This window comes from Falco rusticolus, chromosome Z (genome assembly GCF_015220075.1).
Source record: "Falco rusticolus isolate bFalRus1 chromosome Z, bFalRus1.pri, whole genome shotgun sequence".
Taxonomy (NCBI): domain Eukaryota; kingdom Metazoa; phylum Chordata; class Aves; order Falconiformes; family Falconidae; genus Falco; species Falco rusticolus.
The window spans coordinates 21,789,969-21,810,866 of record NC_051210.1 but is presented as its reverse complement, the minus strand read 5'-3'; the positions used below and the strand labels follow the sequence as shown (position 1 = coordinate 21,810,866).

Sequence of the window (20,898 nt, the reverse complement as noted above, 5' to 3'; positions counted from 1 at the left end):
ACTATAGTCCCTACAAAGGGGAGATCAAACTATAATAGAAGCCGTCAACCCCACATGAACCACTTAATCATGTTTATATATAACTTGCATATTAAAAAGCAATATCCAATGTCAATGGCTCAGATATAAAAATATCTTAATAGTCAGTAACTGACTAATGAATACTACAGTAATAACAGTTTAATTTGAAGAATTCTGACAGCTGGTTGCCTTGATGAGAGCTGTTACCAGGGAGCCCTAGTCCCATGCTGAGAACATCCACAGCATGCTGATTTATAGCAGCAGTGCAGAACTGTTTAATGTCAGCACCTCTCAGCTAAAGTAATAATAAACAGGAATGTTATGGTTTATTTTTCTGTATGAATTGTTCAGGCTCTGTATGGTAAGCACCAACTCAATAGGGGATAATAGCTGCCATTCCCCAGGGAGTTGGAACTGAGGTTTAAACATTTTTATTGGCAAGGTTAGTATATCAAAATGAATCCAGAAGAAGTTGGTATTTCTATTTTCCTTTTTTCTTTCTTTTTGCTAGATTTCCCATCCCTTTCTGGAAAGCACATATAATTCTTGTCTTTAGGAAAGCTTCTTTTAGGTTTCAACTGCACTTCTTTTTTATAGTAGTTTAACTGCCTTCCCTTTTTAAGCTTAGTGTTGAATTTACTACAGACATCACTGTACACCTTTTTCTCTCCTTCCTCTGCTCCCTTCCCCCTGCCTAAAAATTTGTAGATGTGAAGTCATTTTACAGACTTCAAAAATTTGAAAGCATGCTGCTTTTTAGTCAAAGATTTCGTGTGAAGAAATATTATGCATTGAAAGGTTTAAAGCAAAACCCTTCTTTTTTTTTTTTCTATTTGATCTACAAGATTTTCACTTTTTGTATACCTTGTAAATTTTGAACAAATGCAATTCCTTAGGGGAAGCACCTTAGTACATATTTTACTTTAGCCTGCTGTCTTGAATAAGTAGGCTTGCAAAGACTATGTAAGATTCACTGCAAGCTAGGTAGCGGGAGAAGTCTTTTCTCAAATCTTTTCTCAGAAAACTTCAATACTACTGACTCTTACCTCTTAAGCATATGATGCATTTGCTCAATGCAGTCAGACATTGGTAAGATTCTTGCATTATTATTATTTTTTCCTTTTGCACTGTGACTTTTTTGTTTTGATTGGAAATGTAGATAGCAGATTAGTAACTAGCTAAGAAGCAGATGGATATGAAATGTTTCCATCCTTGGTGGAAACTAGTGTATCTCTGGAGTACTGCACTGGTGTTCTGCCAGGGCCCATTAAGGGTCAATCCATAAGCTTGAGTTAGCGACTTAAGGAACTGATTCTTTTTTTAAAACAAATCAGAAAGAAAAATCTGTGATTGCAGAGCTGTTTTGGTTTACTACTAGTTTATGTTTTCTGCCAAGTCACACACTTTACCTGTGTGACAATTGTTATAGTACTTGATGGATATTTGAACATTCCTCTTTTATAATCCTGGGGCACAAAATATACAGCAAGCATATCAAGGAGCAGCTAATACCACATCTATCCTCACACTTAACACACCTCAGCAAAGGTAAATGTGGAGAAAGCAAAAATACACACACCCACCCTCACACCCGCCTCCAGAAGGGTGTACCCCAGGTACTCCAGCAGGAAAGGGCTGCATTAGAAGACAAAGAGATGAAAAAAAGGAATACAGAAGTCTGCACAGAAAAAAAAGATGAATGTTATAGTTTATGTAAGATATGGTATATCAGGGAAATATGTATCTGGAAAAACATTTTTCCTCTTTCTCAAAGGTGGAAATCACCTGGATGTTAACACCAATGCAGATGTGAGCTGAGTAAGAAAAGCAGACTATTATTGGAAAAATTATTAAGGATGTGCCTTAAACTAGAGATATGCTTAAATAATTTCTCAGAACATTTCTTTAGGGAGGGGATTCTCTTTGACATATTTTTGGAAAGGCAGAACAATATTTCATATACATCCATCAGCAGTTCTTTGTGCTATTTTGGAGATGAGATTGGCCAATTATCCTCCAAGGAGGCAGGACTGGAACTAATGAAGAGCATCTTTATTTGGAGATTTGATCTTTCTCTTGAAATAGATAGCAATTTTCTGAATTCTATTTCTCTACTTCGAGTGCTGAAAGCTTGGAATATTTATTTGTTTATTGTTTATTTTTAGGCAGCTGAAGAGACTCTGCTGTTCATTTAGTTGTCATATCACTGGCTCTGGGGCAGTGACCTGGAGGATGCACCCTGTAGCAGCAAAACTGAGAAATATTTTGTTACTGGTCTGAGGCAATCTGCTGGTGAAACTGTCCATGGGAACCTCCTGCAGCTTCTCAGTAAATTCGACCTCTTTATCAGTTTGTTGCGTGTACAAGCAGTGAAACTGATGAGATCATCAATTTGACTTAACAGCTGCAGAGTTCAGAGGGTTTCCGGTTCATGGGAAATTTTTAAAAATGTCTGCTTTGGATCCAAATCAGACGAAAACTATACAATAGTAAAAAAATATTTAAATCAATCAAAAATGTTTTTGTGTGGGGTCCTCTTTGCTGAATTTTGAGGAAAAAATTCCCTTGTTCTGCATATTATTTACTGTATGTAGAAGTTGTCTGATGAAAATTGATACTATAGTTCAATGTGTTGACTTTTTCATTTTTTTTGGTAGCAACTAGGGCTATAATTCGCACTTAATCTGAGATGTGTTATCTCACTTTGGAATTTTAGTGGTTTTCTTTTCTTTACTTTGTTTTCACTGCTTGGATCCTTTGAATTCAAATGATTAGAAGTAAAGCCTTTAGTTCTTTCTGAACATTAACCTTCACTATTACCATTCCATGTATGAATCACTGGTGGTAGTACCTCCGGGATAGCATATTTAAAGAGGGACAGGGGGGAAACCTGTACAGCTGTAGAAAGAGGAGTGAGCAGAACAGCCCTGCAGCCCCCCAGGCCAGCGCCGCAGGAGGGGCAGGGGGGGCTCCAGGGGCCGCAGCAGAGATTCCCCCCAGCCCGTGGTGAAGCCCACGGTGAGGCAGGCTGTGCCACTCAGCCCATGGAGGCACACGGTGGGGCAGGTACCCACCTGCAGCCTGTGGAGGACCCCACACCAGAGCAGGTGGATCCCTGAAGGAGGCTGTGACCCCATGGGAAGTCCACACTAGAGCAGGATCCTGGCAGGACCTGTGACCCAATGGAGAGAGGAGCCCAGGCTAGAGCAGGTTTGCTAGCAGGACCTGTCACCCCATGGGGGACCCACACTGGAGCTGCCTGTTCCTGAAGGACTGCACCTCATGGAAAGGACCCACGCTGGAGCAGTGGGTGAAGAACTGCAGGCTGTGGGAAGGACCCATGTTAGAGGAGTTCATGTAAAACTGTATCCAGTGGGACGGACCCTGCACTGGAACAGGGGAAGAGTGTGAGGAGGAAGGAGTGGCAAAGGCAATGTGTGATGAACTGACCTCAACCTCCATTCTCCATCCCCCTGTGCTGCTCACAGGGAGAACATAGAGAAATTTGGAATTCAGTTAAGCCCGGAAAGAAGGGAGGGGTGGGGGGAAGGTGGGGTTTTTCTGATTTGAATGATAATAAATTAAACTAATTTCCCCAAGCTGGGTCTGTTTTGCCTGTGATGGTAATTGCTGAGTGATTTCCCTGTCCTTATCTTTATCCTGAGCCACAAGATTTTCATCATATGTTCTCTTCCCTGTCTGGTTGAGAAAGGGAGTGATACAGCAGCTTTGGTGGGCACCTGACATCCAACCAGGGTCAAGCCACCACAGAAGGTCGCAGCTTGATTCACATACCACTGTAAAAACTTCATTTTAAGGTGACAGGATTACAATATCAGAGAAGCCAATAACTGGATCATACAATTGCCTTTAGCACACATTATATTGCAGTCCTGCTGGCTGGAACTGGTGTAAAATTTGTCTAAGCTCTCTGAAAGCAGCAAGTCCATGAATGCAATATGACTTTTTATCTCTAGCTGATAACTAACAGGAAAAAAAACAGAATAGGAAAACAAATAGCATAGCTGTAATTAATCTGATGGCTGCACTGAAAATATGAGGAGCAATCCAAGTCAATTTAAAGCATTTTTCTTCAATAGTGGCAGAATATGAAGCTAATGAATGATCTGAGCTATTTCTGAAATTACTGCCTCTTGCAGCCAACAAAAGCAGCTTGAAGCAGTCTTGAAATCAAGCTAATGGTGTACAAAACAGAAAAAGGAATTTAACCTTTGGTTGTTGATTACATTCTTGGCACCATCTTTATGTTATTCCCTTGTTTTGGAGCTTCCAATGGTCAACTGCAGAGGCAAAATAGGACTTCTCCTTCCTTAAAGACATACATTGGCTTCTGCAGATTTTTACACTTTTCTCTGAAGTATCTGAGGTAGGCCACTATTAGAGTTGGACGGCAGCTTGCATTTGACAGGGGAAAAAATATCTATCTTCCTTCTACACTCAGAACTGGAAAACTGGATAGAGGAAAATCTGGAAAGGATTTTCACATGCCTGAAATTTCTGTGAAGTACCTCTAGCTGGTATGTGAGGCATGCACTCCCTTTCCTAGGAGAGTAGCCAGGCTACTACAGGGCTTGGAACAGTGGTGATACTCAAGCTCTCCTCCTTTCCAGTACTGCTTTAGTTTGTGGGTTTGGGCATTATGGCAGCTGTTGAAGGGAGTTACTAGACTGTTGGAGAGGGGGTTTTGTTATGTGTACACTAAATGTTTACTCCACCTAGCTTGCATATTGGTGACTTGGAGTTAGCAGGGAATGGAAGAATTGGATTCAGTGGTCTGGGTAACGGTTTTCAGTCTTCTGTTGATGAGTTCCTAAATACATACAAGACCATTTATTTCCCTCCCTTATATGCACTTCTTGTTTTTATGCTAGGGTCTTCAAAGGGTTTGTTGTCATTTTTTTTTCAAAGTTTCTGTAATTAGTACCTCTTTCCCCCAGCTACTTACTAATTTTGCAGCAGATCACTGGTGTTTTTTATTTAGAAAGTGAAGGAAAATATTTTGGATCTATCTTGTTCTACTAAGAAATCATACTAGCATCTTTTAGGCTCATTTTATGGTAAGACAGAGTCTTAAGTAGAAATTTTCATTCCTATGAAAGCAGGTGGGAGTCTATCTACGTAAGAATTGCCTTCAAAACAATAACAAATACGTTATAGCTGGACAAATATACTTATCTCTTCTGAAGAAATGACAGGATGCAGGCCACTTGTATCTATGTTCACATAAATTGGTATGTCAATTAAGAGAATAAAATTTTAAGAAATCAGTTGTGTTCATTTTCTTCCCATTTTATTGTTGGCAGAAGAAACTTGTAGTGGAGGGACGGAAGAGAGGGAAGAGTGATAAATTGTATGCAATGCCAGTACAAAAATGGAGACACTTTTTTCATTCCTGTTCTTCAAAGGATTGTTTTGGTAAAAATGTCAAAAATGCCCAAGGGCTTACCCTGTGCTGAATGGACTATGCCATCTGTTTGTGTAAGGAGTGACTTGGTATGCATAAACTGTTACCTAGGTGGTAGGATTCTCAGTCTGTCAGCTCTTCTGTCAACTGCTGTCCTTGTTGTAACTGTGACCCCTGAAGGAATTAGTTGCATGATTGACTGACTGATGGTGATTGACATCCACAATTAACTCTTTAGCTGCAGCCACCATTGAAGGTGATCCCTGTGTTTTTAATCTACAGCACGGGGATGCTGCTATTTCCATGCCAGTGAGCTTGCACAAAGTAAATATGATTAAGCTGATAAGTGGAAGTTGGACAGAGCTGTAAGATACAGGGTTTGCTCTTAAGTTTAGTTATTTTCAATCACTTGCAACAAGACAATTTCTTCATGTACTTTCAAGAACAGAAAAAAATTGCTGCCCTTAAAATACCTGAGCATCTAGGGTTCCACTTCAAACTTTGAAAACTAGCCTTATCCTGGAAGCTTGTTTGAAGGATAGCACAGTTCAATATCTTCAATGAAAGTGCTCAGATCCATTGCCATTGAATTTAAAGGAACTATGTACAGAATTGATGCAGATGCTGGCTGTTTCCCCTCTATTCTTGAGTTGGATGGAAATACTTCCCTTCCCCCAACTGTTTTCTTAAGGTAAATTTTTATCAGGGGAACAGTATTAATCTAATATCTGTACTTACAAAAAATTTCCATGTTCAGGCTTTGTACAAAATACAAGACTGGAAAAAAGCATCTTGGGACAGATTTTGAAAGTCTATAGTACTAAAGAGTGTCAAAAAGATCCCTTTCATGTGTAGGTAGAAAGAAAATCTAATCTATCTGAATATGTTTTTCTAATAAAATTTCAGGTGCACCACTAATAAGTACTAAATAACAACCAAGCCTATCATTGTAACAAATATCTACCCATAGATTCTCAGACATGACAAGACAATTTTCATTTAAGCTGCTAAATTCTTATTCTTCAGAATTCTTCTTTAAGAGATCAGACATAAAAGCGCTAACTGGGGACCCATTTTTCACAGTGAATTTTCCTATCTAATTCATGCGTGACCTGAGTTTTTTAGCTTGTACTTCCATTTATGCCTTGTTTGAAAGGCAGAGCATCTCATGACTGAGTGACTTCTATGTCTGGGGGCCTGTGTTTGAACTGGTGAAGTCAATGACTGAACTCCAATTGTCTTGAAAGGAAGAAAGAATATGTAGATTTGTACTCCATTTTTGGCATGCTATGGTAGGCATATAGTCAAAGGATTTCCTGTTAAGTGAGTCCTTATGGTAAATTTAGGTTCTGATCTACAAAGGGTTTCTCATGTACAAAAGGTTCATTGGATGATGTAAGCTGAAAGCAATAGTCTAAATCCAAGCAGAAACTGAAAACTTCCACAATGGTTCTTTCTCAACACATTTGGCCAAAAATAGATCAACAGCTTTTTGAAAAATGTAGCAAAAAGAATTAGGTATTTGCATGCTGGATATAGTGGGAGTTTATTCTGGATTTAAGTGGCATTTTATACCTTCTATTGGGATCCTAGGTGCTGAACTGCTTTTCAGAAATAGGGAATATTTAGCAGGTCCCCGACTGTGAAAGTTTTGGCATGAAAGCATTGCATACTTTCATAAGTAAACAATATAATAAATACTGTCTCATTATTTAACCATAAAGCATCTTCTAAAGGATTTGTGTTGCACTTCCATTAACATATTTTAAGTAAACAGTTTGGAAGGAATGTGAAATTGACCATGTGTGTTTACAGTAATATTTGCAAATGAAACACTTTTTTACTAGTACTGCTTAACCATGTGGAATAGGGAAAAAATTGTTGGAGTTATTTGTGTTCTGGCTGCTAAATGGCATATGTACTTTATTTATTTGTTTGTTCATTTGTTTCCAATACTGTGTACTTAGAATCCTAGTATCTTAGTACAATTTTCCTGTTGGTTGCAAATGACTAAACTAATGTGTGGTTTCATAGCCCAACTTTTGAGTAGTTACATTTAGGCACAGGTTGCTGGAGATGGTGCTTTCCTGCAATACAAGATGCATTCTGGCTCTTTGGAAGTTTTCTGTTTGGTGGTGGAAAATGCATTGACAGCTACACCTTCCAAAACCGGATTCCAATATAACTTGCATGTCCCAGTAGATGGTATTTTGTCCTTCTGCAATTTTATTCCTCATCATCTTTAGGATGGTAGATTTCATTATATGTCAAATTAAGGGTAAATTACACTTGCATTTAAAAACATACTAATATATGGGATATATTTAATGCATATTAATAATACTGATTAGTCTCTAATAAATTTAAAATAAGCCATATGGTAGGTATCTCAAAAGAGTGGGGTTTCCCAGGAGTACTGGTCAAATTCTGATCCCTTTTCAGTTACCAAGAATAGCTTCATAATATAGGGTTATGGGAATTCCAAATTTATAAGCAATATTCAACCTATGAAAAATATTGTTTAGCCTTGCCTTCTGACCATACTATCATAATTGACCTTAGTCTGTGCTGTCATGTGCTGTGTGTTTTGCAAGGAAACAGGAAGAAAGTTGGGATTGAAGACTGCAAGCCTTATTGCATTCTGCTAGATCTTGACAGAAAGTATTTTAACAATATAAAGGAAAAATTAAAACAGACAGCCAAGTTAGACTTTTTGCATGAAACTGTATCTGCGGTGTATTTTTGGAAATGTCAAATGGATGAAGATGCCATAAAGTGCCATCTTTACCTTCCTAACCCTTTTGGAATCATACAATACTCAGCTTTTCATCTAATACACACTCATGTTTAGAAAGCCTCCCCCAACTTCCCCTCTAAGCATATTTATTGGAAGCACCAGTACAAAACTGTTAAGTCATTCAAAATAAGGTCTTTAGGATATTTTTTTTTCAGACTTTGAGGATGATGATTGTTTTGGGGCTTGGGGTTTTTTTTTGTTTTAACCACAACACTTGAATTGCTGGAACTCCATAGGGAAAAAAAGATTTTTCTCGTACAATGACATCTGGGTCTACTGATTGTTACTTGGTTTGGCTTCTTGCTTTATGTTTGTATGATCAAATGGTTCGGTATCTCTATTTTTACAGCAGTGTAACTCTGTTTAAACAAGGTTAAACATCAACTGTTTGAAGTAAGAACGGTCTTTTTGTCTGTTTGCCTATCACTAGCCCAGTTGGGTGTCACTGGAAATGGCTATGTGCAACCCTATTGTAATAAATGTCACTTTCAACCTTGTACAGTTGAAAAAGATTGTGCAAACAGGCAATTCATAAAATAGTATACTTTTAAAATTCAACTTCTGCTTTTTCTAAGATCTTTCAGGCAGTGAGAGAATTTTCTACTTGCTGTAATATGCTGGTTTTGGATGCTTTCCAAGTACCAAATGGTATTATGTTGTTAACAGAGTTAATATGTTTTTCAAAAAAGGCAGTATTTTAGTCCTATGGCAACTCTATGTATGGTTAAAACTAAGTAGCTTTTGTATAAATGGAAAAATTAATGCTTCGATTTGTGTTCTTTACAGACTTTATTTCAGTAAGCACTTGTAGATCATGAGTTCAAGTAGAGGCTATGGAAGAAATAGTAGTGGTGCCTTCCAATTAAAATATTTAAAACATAGGACAAAGAGAGGCATCTTCCTCTGGAATTTCTTTGGTTTTAACTATTTCTGGGAGATGTCCAACTTCATCTTCTATAGTGACATATGTCTAGGATAACCCGTAACAATCCAGAGTCACACAAATTTGTGACAGTAGGATACTTGCTTTGCTAATCTAACACATTTTATGTATTCTTTGGGAATACTTCTACCTTTCTGTTAGTGACATGTTTGAACAGTTTGGATGTGCCTAAATCCAACTGGCCTATGCCTACATCAAAAGCTGAATTAGAATCCCTACATAACTTTCACAGTTTACTTGACATTGGCCTAAAATGCTATTATGTTATTAAGTTAAAATGTTATTAAGTTAAAATGTTAAATTGAGTTAAAATATTAAGTTAAACCACTACACACTCTGTAGACAGCAACTCCTGGAAAGAAATAACAAGGAGAAGATAAATCACAAAACCTAATAAATATGCAAAAAGAATAAAAGATGCTAAAAATTCAGGCACAAAATAAGATAAGGAGGGCTAAGAGAGAACACAACCCACGTGAAGATAAGTGAATGCAGAGTACCTGTCTCGGGGCACTGTTTTAGCACTGTCTGTGCATAGATATAACTGCATAACACTTAACAGTGTGAATCTTCATTCTTCTCATCCGTTAATATATTCCTTTGAAAACACATTGATAGTGTATTTATTTACAATGATACTTTATGAACCTAAACACAAACCAACAGTAATGAGAAATTGGTGTCACTAAATCCATTTTTATGTAAATTACCATATTCAGAAAGCTGTAAGTGTAGTTAATGAACCTTGCTGATGTTCTTGTTAGAAATGCCTGACTTAGACCCTGATCTCCTCTTTAAGATTTGGTAATGATCATGCCTTCATATTTTAATGTGTTTATTGTTTCTCTTCATGATACTGTAATTATAATATTCTCCCTCCTCTTTTTGTTTTTTAAACATTTAGTAAAACTGGCTTGCAGAAATAAAGAAATCTTAGGTTTATGTTTGATTTTCTGTCTCCAAATGTAACTTTCTTTGTGTCTCTAGTAAGAGCAAAATGGTGGTCTCCTATAATGGAGAAAATTCTAAGTTTCTCCATGATTAATTTAAAAAGAAAAAAAATCTATTGCTCATCTTAAGAATAAATTTTCTAGGCCTTTTTCTTTTCTTTCCAAACAACCTTAGATAAAATTAGAAACTAATTCTTGTGGGAAAAAAGAATTAAAATTAATGAGGAACAGGAAAAATTGATTACATAGAAATCACATGAAAGTAATACGTTCTATTAGTTATGCTCATGTCCCAGTTGCGAACCCAATTACCTCTCACTTCCTGCATCAGTGTTTTCTTTTTAAAGATGATGACCTAGTATTATGGGGACCTGTTTTGTCTTTCTATGTTTAACCACTGGCCCAAAGCAAAAACGAGGAAATAATTTTTCAGGTCTGTTTCTCCATATAGAAATGGACACAATGTTAAAGGTCTTTTATTGTGCTTTTTGAGATGTACAAATGAGCAGTACTATATAGAAGCTGCTGTTAAATGATGAAATGTTTACACATTTATAAGGGTCTTATAAGGCATGGATTGATCCAGAAGCTGCAATTGCCTGCACATGTTTCCCGTTACCACTCCAGTCCCAGACTTGTTTTATGAACAACTGCAAATTAGTATGTAGGTGAACAGGCCTCTGAGCTGGTTTTGTGGCTGCAGTCTGAGCATCTATTTTTTTACAAATAAAGGCATTTATAATACATAAGGAAAACAAGCTGATAAATACTAGTAACAGCTATTCTAAAAATACACAAATTTAAGGTTCAGATTAGGGCTTGGAAGAAGGTGAGGAGCAGAAGTAGCTTGTTAAGAAGGTTTTAATTGCTTTTATTGATAGAATGCTTTGCAGTTCTTGAACATAGATAACTCATGTCTCTGGTTATTTGTGCTTTCTTGGATATGTTCTCAGTTACGAGAGTTGTTCTCGGCTCAGATACAGTGGGACACCTAGAACCAGTGCAACAATCTGCTTTCATTTCTCCCCTGGGATTCTTATCTCCTTTCATTGTAAACAGTTTCAGGAAGAAAGAATTGCAATGCTGCGAGAGACTCCTTACGAATCCAGGGCAGTAGGGAAGATGTGCAGGCATTCACAATTTTTGTGTTGTCCCCTATCTACAGCCCAGCAGAAACTTCTGATGTAGCAAAGCAACCAAATTAACACTTAATTTCTTTGAAAGGCTTCAAAACAAGTCAGTGTGGATAGAGTAATTATTTGATAAAGTAAGACATTCTTTCACATTCTCTGTCCTTCTGTCTGTAAATCTGTCCTCTTGGGCAGGGCTTTAGTAGAGAATAAACAGGAACAGTAGGTCTATGGTTCAGAAATCTAAAGTTCCTGTAAAATCAGTGAGAGTCTTAGACAACAGTTATGTCTTGAGGCAGATGAAAAGAGACTATAGAGGCATGCATACTCTTCAGTAATTCAAATTCATATGTTCTGCTGGTTTGTTGTTTTTTTTTTCCAGGGTACCTTTTATTCCTGCAGGTAGCTGTGGTTAATATTGCTGCTTATTTGTATTCAAAGCAAACCTAAAACAGCTAAACTGCATCTGCCAGAAAATGTTTTCTCTCCTTTCTCTCCCCATCCAAACAGTGGAGCTTATCTTTGAATTCAGCAGCCTCTTTGATGTCTGTTCATTTAGCCAAGTGTTTTATAACTCAGGTTAATTGAGGACATGATCTATGGTTGACTCAAGAGTTGCTTTAATAAGATTATGTTTATTAAATTGATTAAAGAACTGTTTGTCCCCATAATCGACTATGAGAATGTTGTTTGTGTTATTAGAAATGGATTAAGATACACTCATCCAAATTAAACGTTTTGTATAACAAGTTTTATTTGCGGAGAGTAGTACTGCTGGTTTTTGCGTGCGCCTTTTTTCACTTGCACTAGTGTATGTCAGAGGGCATCAATTTCTGGGTCTCATTTGCTCACAGGGATTCGTTGTCCTATGCTAATCTTTCCACCTGGCAACTGCTCAGCATATAGCAGCATCAGTAGTGGAAACTGGGCAGGGAGTCCCGGCAGTCCACAATGCAGGGTTGGCAAGCACACCATGGGCCATGGCATGCCCATAGGGAGCTTTGGGCAGGACCTACATGAGGATGCTTTGCTCTGCTTCACTCGTCTAACACTGTATGGAACCTGACATTCACTGTGGGCAGGGAATTTTTTTCATTACTGCTATATTTCTATGCATAGCTGGTATGAAGAGGAGCTGAGATGCTTCATAAAAAAGAACACTTGATCAGATGTGAGGAATAAGTCTTCCTTAGGACCACCTGAGACAGTTCCCCTTGCATGATCTGAATTTCTGGTTCTTCTTATGCAAAATTATCTTTTTTCAGCGTCTTTCTCTAGTTTTATGATTTCACAGGTGATTTTTTTTTAAGGAAATTTTTATTAATAGGATTTTTTTAGTAGGAAATCACAGGTTCCATCCCTGTAAAGAAGCAAAGATTATTTCAAAATTAAACAACAGCCATATTTTTCCCTCTCATGAAAATCAAGTAATACCCATGAAATTAAAGACAACCCACAAAAGAAAGTATTTGATAGGTATTTATTTTTAGCTCTGAATGTATTATTGGCATTAACAAAAAGTATCCCACAGAAAGTTGAAGGCAGAATATTTTAGGAAGCTTGAGGAAATATTGAAGCTGAAATTTCATGTAGATACATAGCTCTGTCACAGTAGAGGAAAACTCAAAATATAGATAACCCTACAACCTATGTAGGGATCTAGGAACCCCAACTAGCTATGCTGCTTTTTTCCCCAACAACTCACAATGAGATTAATGCTTGTTCTCACAGAAAAATTTGTCTGTTTCTTCTCCCATGAAATTTCCCTGTCCTAAGCCAAAATGATTTTCCAGGCACCCAGATGATGGGTACTTGCCTATGTTGGTTATTTGCAGACATGTGGCTACAGACAAACTTCACATCAGAGAAGAAAATTGTTCCATGCTGGCTGTTAATTTGGTACCAGTCCCAAATTATGGGACCAGCTATGGGAACCAAACCATTAAGCTCAATTATTAAAAATAAAATTTACCATTTTGTTTACAGCTCGCCACTTATCATGCCCAAAGTTTTACTTTCGACACCAGAAACTGTGTATTAGGAACCATGTGAAGGTTTTGTTCAGTAAGATAGAAAGTTTTGTGAAGCACTGTAGAATGATCATATATCATAAATGTACTTCAAAAGTATGAAGAAATACAAATGGCCAAGATTACAAGATCTCTAACTAGAATATAAAAATAAAAAATAAAATTGAAATGCTAACCAGAATTAAAGAAAAAGACAGACTCTGAAATGGTAATCAGGGGCTTTTGTGTGACTAAGAGCTATTGTGAGTTTCCCAGCAAGCAGAGAATTAGTGGAATTCTACTTGCTACATTTTGAATATTTGCTTGATTAAAAAGAGAGTTTTCAAGTTTGTTGTCTATATATAAAACTGGGGAGAATGGCTGTGAGATTTTGCCTCTAAGAAATGTTGAAAATTAAGTGACTAATGACTAACAAGATTGCAAAGATCTAAAAACAACAGTGGATTTATAGACCTTAATGGTAAATTCTCAAGTCTTTTGCATGTAGAACTCATATACTCAAGTACATGAGTTGAAACTATGAGTATAAACTCATAGAACTCAATAACTCAAGTAGTACATGCACAGAAACCTCTCATGCCAGAGTTTTGATGGCAGTCACCAACCAGAAAATATCTCTATTAACTTTTATAACATCTAGGAAGCTGGCAGATGCTAGTATTTCTAGTTTAGTTTCTCAAAATTGTGTGAACAGTATGAGTCTACCAAACTGTATTCTTTAGACAAGGTGAGGCCACAAAACAGCTGCATACCCTGAAGGCTTCATCCCAGTCTGTTCCAAATGGGATCTGCACAGGACACTCCTCAGCCTACCATGTGTAAGCCCACAGTGCCTTAAAAAAACATTTATTGAGACAAACTCTGGTATCTGGAATATCAGCACACCACAAATTGGAAAATTCTGAATGTTTTTTAAATGTCAACTGTTTCAATAAGCAAATGTATCAAAGCCAAAACTTTGGAGACCACACAGATACTTCCAAATTACTCAGATGTTATAAATGTACAGAATAGTCTAGGAAGGCAGTGTGTGCCAAATAGCCTGTTTAAGTTTCTACCATAGTTTTCCCCACTTACAGATCTTTTCTTCATGGTATGACATCCTCTTTGCCACTTGGTGCAGTGTTTTAGTGTTCTTTTTTTCTGCTTCAATACTTTTAATTCTTCTCTACCCTTATACTAAACTCCGAATTACTCAGGAAAACTAAACATGCAGAGTGGACTGGAAAAGTTTTGGAAAACTAAAACCCCTTACCTTAACCTTCAGAGGTAGAACAGGCAAAGTTTTAGGAAGCCACTACCAACTGCCCCTCAAATGTAGTATTATTGTGTTTGTTCTCCCTTTTCTCTGTTTTATTGCACTTTTTTCCTTTGGTGTTTCAGTGCTTCAACATTAGTAGTCCAGACATGATAGCATGGACTATGAGCCAGTAAGTGAGCTGCCACTCAGAATTTCTTCTGCCTCACTACTTATTAAGCAATTAGTTTTTCTTAGAGCTCTCATATCTATCAGGTTTAGCTCTGCTGGGAAAGTCATGAGCTTATGATGTCTGAATAGGCTTAAAAATTCTTATAATGTAATATGTTCATTCCTTTGAAATTTTGCTACATTTTCTTATGTCAGAATAAATCTTTGTAGTCTGTTCTCTATTTTCCAAGATGATTGAACTTGATCAAAAAAGAGGATGTTAACCCAAAACATTTTTATTTCCTTGTTCCTGGGGAACACACATGAAACATATGCTCATCAGTTACAGGAACTAATTTAAATGATAATGTTTTCAAATGGCCAACATCAAATAAACTTAGGGAGTAAACATCAGTGCAACATGGTAAACAAGCTATGAAGTGCAGCTGAGTGTGAAGATGATTATCAAGGGATAGAGTTTGTGAGTACTGGGCAAGTAAAGCAATCTACTTTTGGATAATAATGTAATTTTATCATGCAATATGCCAGATTACTTCTCCCTCAGCTCTGCCCTTGCTACTCTCTTTCGGTAATACTGTCTATTTGGTGCACTCAGTTCCTGAGCCATTACTGGTTAGTGCAGAGACCAACAAGCTGCATGTGTGTGCATATGCACATGTACACACTGCTGCTGGTATTAATTTTCTTAGTTGCTTTTAAATATTCACAAAATCCAGAGTAGTCATTAATTTGTTTCATCAATCAGAGGCCACTAAACTGCTTGTAAACCAGGGCACGTGAAGGGAAATTAATCTTTTCTTTCTTGGTTGCAAAGATATAAATATTGCTGCACTGCTTAATCAGAGGAACCTTTATTGTATTTATCATCTTGGTTTAGTTTAAATTTTTGCAGAATGTACTTAATGATTAGACACTTAAAGGGATCTATGTATTTACAGTGCTGTGCGTGATCTCTGTAATGTCACATTTTGTAGCCAAGTGTAAAGGCATTGGAAAATATAACTGAAGGCTTTATTAGTTTTTTCTTGATATGTGTTTCTGTGGGGTCTTAAATTGGAATGTTAACCTAACCCACATTTTAAGTGCTTTTTCTTACAGTACACACTTTTTCCTTCTATCAGTGAGACAAGTGTTTGTAAATATATGCATTTATTCATCTGTTTTCATCTGATGAGCTCAGTATAGCTTCAGTGCCCAATTATTCAGCATTAGAAGTCATTCTTACTAAATGAATCTTACAGATTTATCATATGAGGCTCCTTTACTACAAATAGATTGTAATACATTTGGGGAAGTGAGGATTTTCACAGCTATGATGTCTTTTTGCAGTAACTTGGCCTGAGTAATGCAGAAATAGAGGCAGTAGGTCCATGATGAGATTACAGCTTGGGGTTTTTTCATATGCATTCTGAGAAAAAAAAACACAAGCAAGAGTATAATTAAAATGAGTAATGTAGCCAAAGGCAATTCCAGACACCTTACTTGCTAATACTTATGGGGTACCCAACTGAGAGGAAAGAACTTTCAACCTGATTTGAATTGGGGATGCAGTGCCAGATAGAGGAAGCACAGGCCAGGTACCCCAGACAGGCCACATTTCAGTAAGCCACTGTAACTGCAGCAGCAGTAAATGCTGAGTCAAGTCAGCCCAGGGACAGCAAGCAAGACTTGCTTTTGCTCATTTGTGGAGGATTCATCAGCATTCTCTATGTGTCGTTTGAGAAGGTGGTCCCTTATAGATGTATGTCACCTTAGGCCTGAAACCCCAGCTGCACCATCTGACACACATGAATAATTACCTTTCATAGAAAAGTACATCTCCCTTTTGCTGGATGCAGACAGAATTTCCTAAGGAAACTACACAGGTTTGTTACATACAGAGTAAGATTCAGCCCAGGACCAGTGAAGAATTAGTCTAACATCACATGATCAGTCAAAGATAAAAGCAGGTGTTACTTGCCATTAATAAGCCAGGTTGCCATCTTCCTAGTTATTCCATAAGTAAGGACCATTTTTTAAGACACTGTTTAAAAATGTTTAAAATTACTTGTTTGACACTGGGGAATTTGGAAAGGCATTGCTTACAGTTATTTCCATTCAGTATTTATTTCAGGGGTGATATCCTGCTGCCACAGAACTAAGTCTAAAGCTGAGAACTGAAAAATGATAACAGAGATAATTTTATTAATGTCATGAAATATTTCCCGAACTCTGCTTCTGTAATTGCATTGAGTGCACACAATGTCATGGAGTGATATAAGATATAATAGGTATTTCATTTCTGATAATTTGTACAAGATATGCCTGGCCTGTCTTATGGTGTAACTCTCCCAGGTCTGTAAAACCTTAAAACATGCTACCATCTCTATCTTCTCTAAACCGAGTAAACCAAGCATGTATTTAAACTTGCGTGGACCTAACTTCTTATTATGCAACCATTTTCTATGTGCATCAAGAAAAAACTTGTTTCATTTCTTTTCTTCCTTCTGTTTCTGCCTAGATGAAATTTCTTCTTTTAAATTCTGTTCTTTTTTAAGAGCAAATCTAAAGAGACAATGATCATCCAAAGAACAGATGAGTCAAAATATGGTCTGTTTAACAGATTGTAGAATTCTAAGAACAGAGATAGCTCTTAGTAGCCTGGATTTCATCTTAAAAATATAAGGATTGTTAATGAATTAAGTAAATCACCAGGACACTAATCGTACAACAGTATATCTGACCAGCACAGAGTGGATCAGACAGCATGGATCAACCCTGACAACAGAGATTCTGTAGAACTAAGCAAGCCTCCACATTTAATATAAAAATTTGCAAAGAGCAAAAACAAACATCAGGGAAGGGACTGCTTATTTAGTATCCATGGTTTCATTTTGTACACGGCCTTGGTGCCTCTACAGACCATCTGACAATTGTTTTGCAAACACTGAATTTTACCTGATCTGCAATACCATGATTGTTCCATTTGATAAGCAGTCAGCCATATGTAAATTGTAGTTCATATGCTAAAACTTAGCTTGCTGTTCTCTAGCACTTAGCCTTTGGGGATAGCCAGTTACTTTTCTGGATCTTGGCAGGGTGGGGGTGGGGTGGCTTGGGGGGTGGGGGGCGGTGGTGGAGGGAGCTCTGGCTTCTTTATGGAAAGACCTAGCATGTCTTCTCTTCTATCTACTGAGCTCAGACATCACTGAGCTCTACTTAGAAGGCGGATTTGCAGTGCTTTTAATTTTGAACCTTCTTTTTGCACAGGGGTGTGTCAAAGTGGTGCAGATCAGGATCTGGCATAAAGTGGATTTTGTTTGTATTTTAAACTGGATTTTTTTTCTGCAAACAATTATTTTTTTGTTGTTATTTTGCTGGTTTGGTCGAGTCTGAAAACTGGTGGACAGTTCAGGACATCTGTGTTAACTCTTCTAGCAACGACGGCAGTAACACTTGCCCTGCATTGCTCAGTGATAAACAGTTTTACTTCATTAGGCAAGATTCTTTTATTTCAGGTGCTGCAAACCAAAGAAAGTCAGTCCTCAATCACTACGGAGGTGTTTGTTCACCTTGTTCCTTATTCATTCTGACTATGAAAAATAAGTCTGCTTGAGAGCACACAGCAGTGTAATTGACTCTATGGAGCAGCTGTCATAGGAGTTTTGCTGTAAGGAATCATATGAGCCTTCCTTTTAAACTTGTTCAAGGTAATAAGTCATTGTCGACATTCACAATTCATACAATAAAATGTCTTTTTTAAAAAAAGCCCACACACAATATGGAGCTTGGCAAATAATTAATATCAAATGTTTGTCATGCAAATTACATCCATTTTTAAAAGTGACTTACAAAGAGGAGAAAGGAATGTTAGTTTCTTACTTTTATATTCCTCTTTATTTTTTATAGACTATCTAAAAATCAGGGAGGAGGTTTCCTTCTTTTCTAAGCAGGATTAGGCACAAGTTACTGGAAACCTTTTTTATTGTTGTTGTTGTTGTTGTTAATGTTGTTATTATAGTTATTAATGTCATTTTAAAGTGGAAACAAATGTGGTGTTTTTTTCTGGAAACCATTATCAATACTGCCAAAAAAGGCCACTTCCTGGAAACACTAGTTGTTTCAGTGACTGGATAGGAGGGATTTTTAATCATGTTGTTCTCAGTTAAAATGAGTGCATTTTAACACATCTGTAGGTGTGTTTGTTCTGAGGTGTGGCGGTAAAGCCTAGAGTGAAATATGCTTTTTAGAAATTTATAGAACTCTCCATATCAGTGTTGGATCTTGGTTTGACCCATCTTTTATTTATTTCTTTCAGCTGAAAGAGTCTTTTCTGTTTCCACAGTGTTAATCCAGAAGCCAGCTGAAATTAGCCTCCCTTGAAAAGTCAGGTCCCTTTGGTATAGACTGCAGAAAATTTTTTATGGTGAGAGATGCTGACCTCTTAAATACTCTTCTCAGTAGTCCAATATGACCACAGTCTCTTCCCTAAGTACACCACAGACCAAATAGTGTAAGTGGCAGTAAGCAAACAGCTGAGGTAGTGGAAAGACGCCTCTTCTCTTTTGTGGAAATACATGGGGGACAGTGAAGAAACTGGGCTACGCCAGTCCTCGGGATATTTAGTAAGGGTTGAGGATGGCATTGTGGAATATCTTCTGGACTTAACTGCAAATAAATAGTGCTTAAAATAAATCCAAGAAGGGACCACAGCCCAAAATAAAAACAACTAGGTTTTGTACCTTCAAGTATATATTTCTCATGACTACTCTGTTTTTGGTTTTATTTCCAGCTTGCCATCTGTATCTCATAACTAAGCCACAGAGGCTGGGTGCAACATGTTTGTATTGATCCAGCTACAGCATAGGAAAAAGTCATAGAGTTCAAGGAATCTAATTATATCCTTATACTTGCTTGTTGTGGTGGTCAAATATGAAGCTAAGTAAGACTAAATTGCAATGCAGCTGTTGAAAACAGAGCAAGATTTGTTCTCTGTAGAACTGGTCATTGTCAAGTAAAACCATTTAACTTGCTGCTTTGGCATGGTCCAACATGGTAACGTTTTACATAAGCGCCTGCCTAGATGAAATGGAAATTAATGGTCCATTAGTACTGTGATGTCTAAACTGCAAGAGGAGTGTAATTTATTTTTTTTTTACTCATTTGCTTAGGCTCAATTTACATCAAAATTTAACTGTGAATAATTTACATTTTCCATAAACAGTTGGTAGTCTTCATATTTTGTTTAAATTACATAAATAACCAAATTCATTAGCACATCCAAACACATAAATGCCCCTGTTTTTTAAAGATCCCACTGATTCAAATCTCTGTCATAATTTCCCTCTGACAATGCAGTGCTGTAAACTGTCTTGTAGCCGGTTTAACCACTATAACTTTCTTTTCACTGCACTTTCTAAAAATACTTTTGACACCAGGATACTATGTTTAGGATTGTAAGGAAGGTGGAGTGATTCATTGAAAGTCTTAATTCTACCATTATATTCTCACCTCCCGGTTTATACTATTTTAGAAGTGTTATTTCATCTGAAAGATCATTCTGTAACCTTCAGATTACTGCTGGGTGAGTTCTGCAGAAAAGGAATTACCAATGCATTAAATTTGAATTAGCTTTGAGAAATCATGCAGATGTATGCACAGAACATTACAGCAATGCTGTCTCCAAGGCACAGCAGAATTGCCTTTATGCAGTTTTAAAGAATCACTTGAGCAACCCTTAAATTGCACACATGATGAAGCTGAGCCAGCATCTTTATTTGAAAAAAATAAAAAAAAAAACCCATGCATATACATGTACACAGAGCAAATGTTGCTTTGAGAGTTGCCTTTCAGGGAAATCTGATCACAAACGGACTGCTGCTGAGTGGGCCATTTGGGCTCAGACCTGTCGTATTGGAGAGCACTACTGCACATACTGCAGAAGTGTCACTTAGACTAATGATTATGAATTATGCAGAGGGTCACCTCCTCTTAGTTACAAGTCATTTCCACAATTTCCCTCTAGACTGCCTAGCCTAGTCCCATTTTTTTCCCCCTTTTAGTGCTACTAGCAAATAACACACGGAATGGATGCCAAGACCTTCATTTATTGACATTTATTTTCCTCCCATAACTTCAAGTCGGTAAAATGACTGAAGAGTTGGAGGCAGGGAAAGGGAACCAGCTGCTGTTGG

At 37.3% G+C, this 20,898-nt stretch overlaps 1 long non-coding RNA gene across 1 annotated transcript; it reads left to right on the top strand.

The window, feature by feature from the left end:
• The first annotated feature begins 1,039 nt into the window (after window positions 1-1,039).
• LOC119141478 lies at window positions 1,040-2,268 on the top strand. The gene is made up of 2 exons (XR_005101936.1): window positions 1,040-1,110; window positions 2,187-2,268. It is a non-coding gene; the product is annotated as an uncharacterized LOC119141478 (long non-coding RNA).
• The last annotated feature ends 18,630 nt before the right edge of the window (window positions 2,269-20,898 follow it).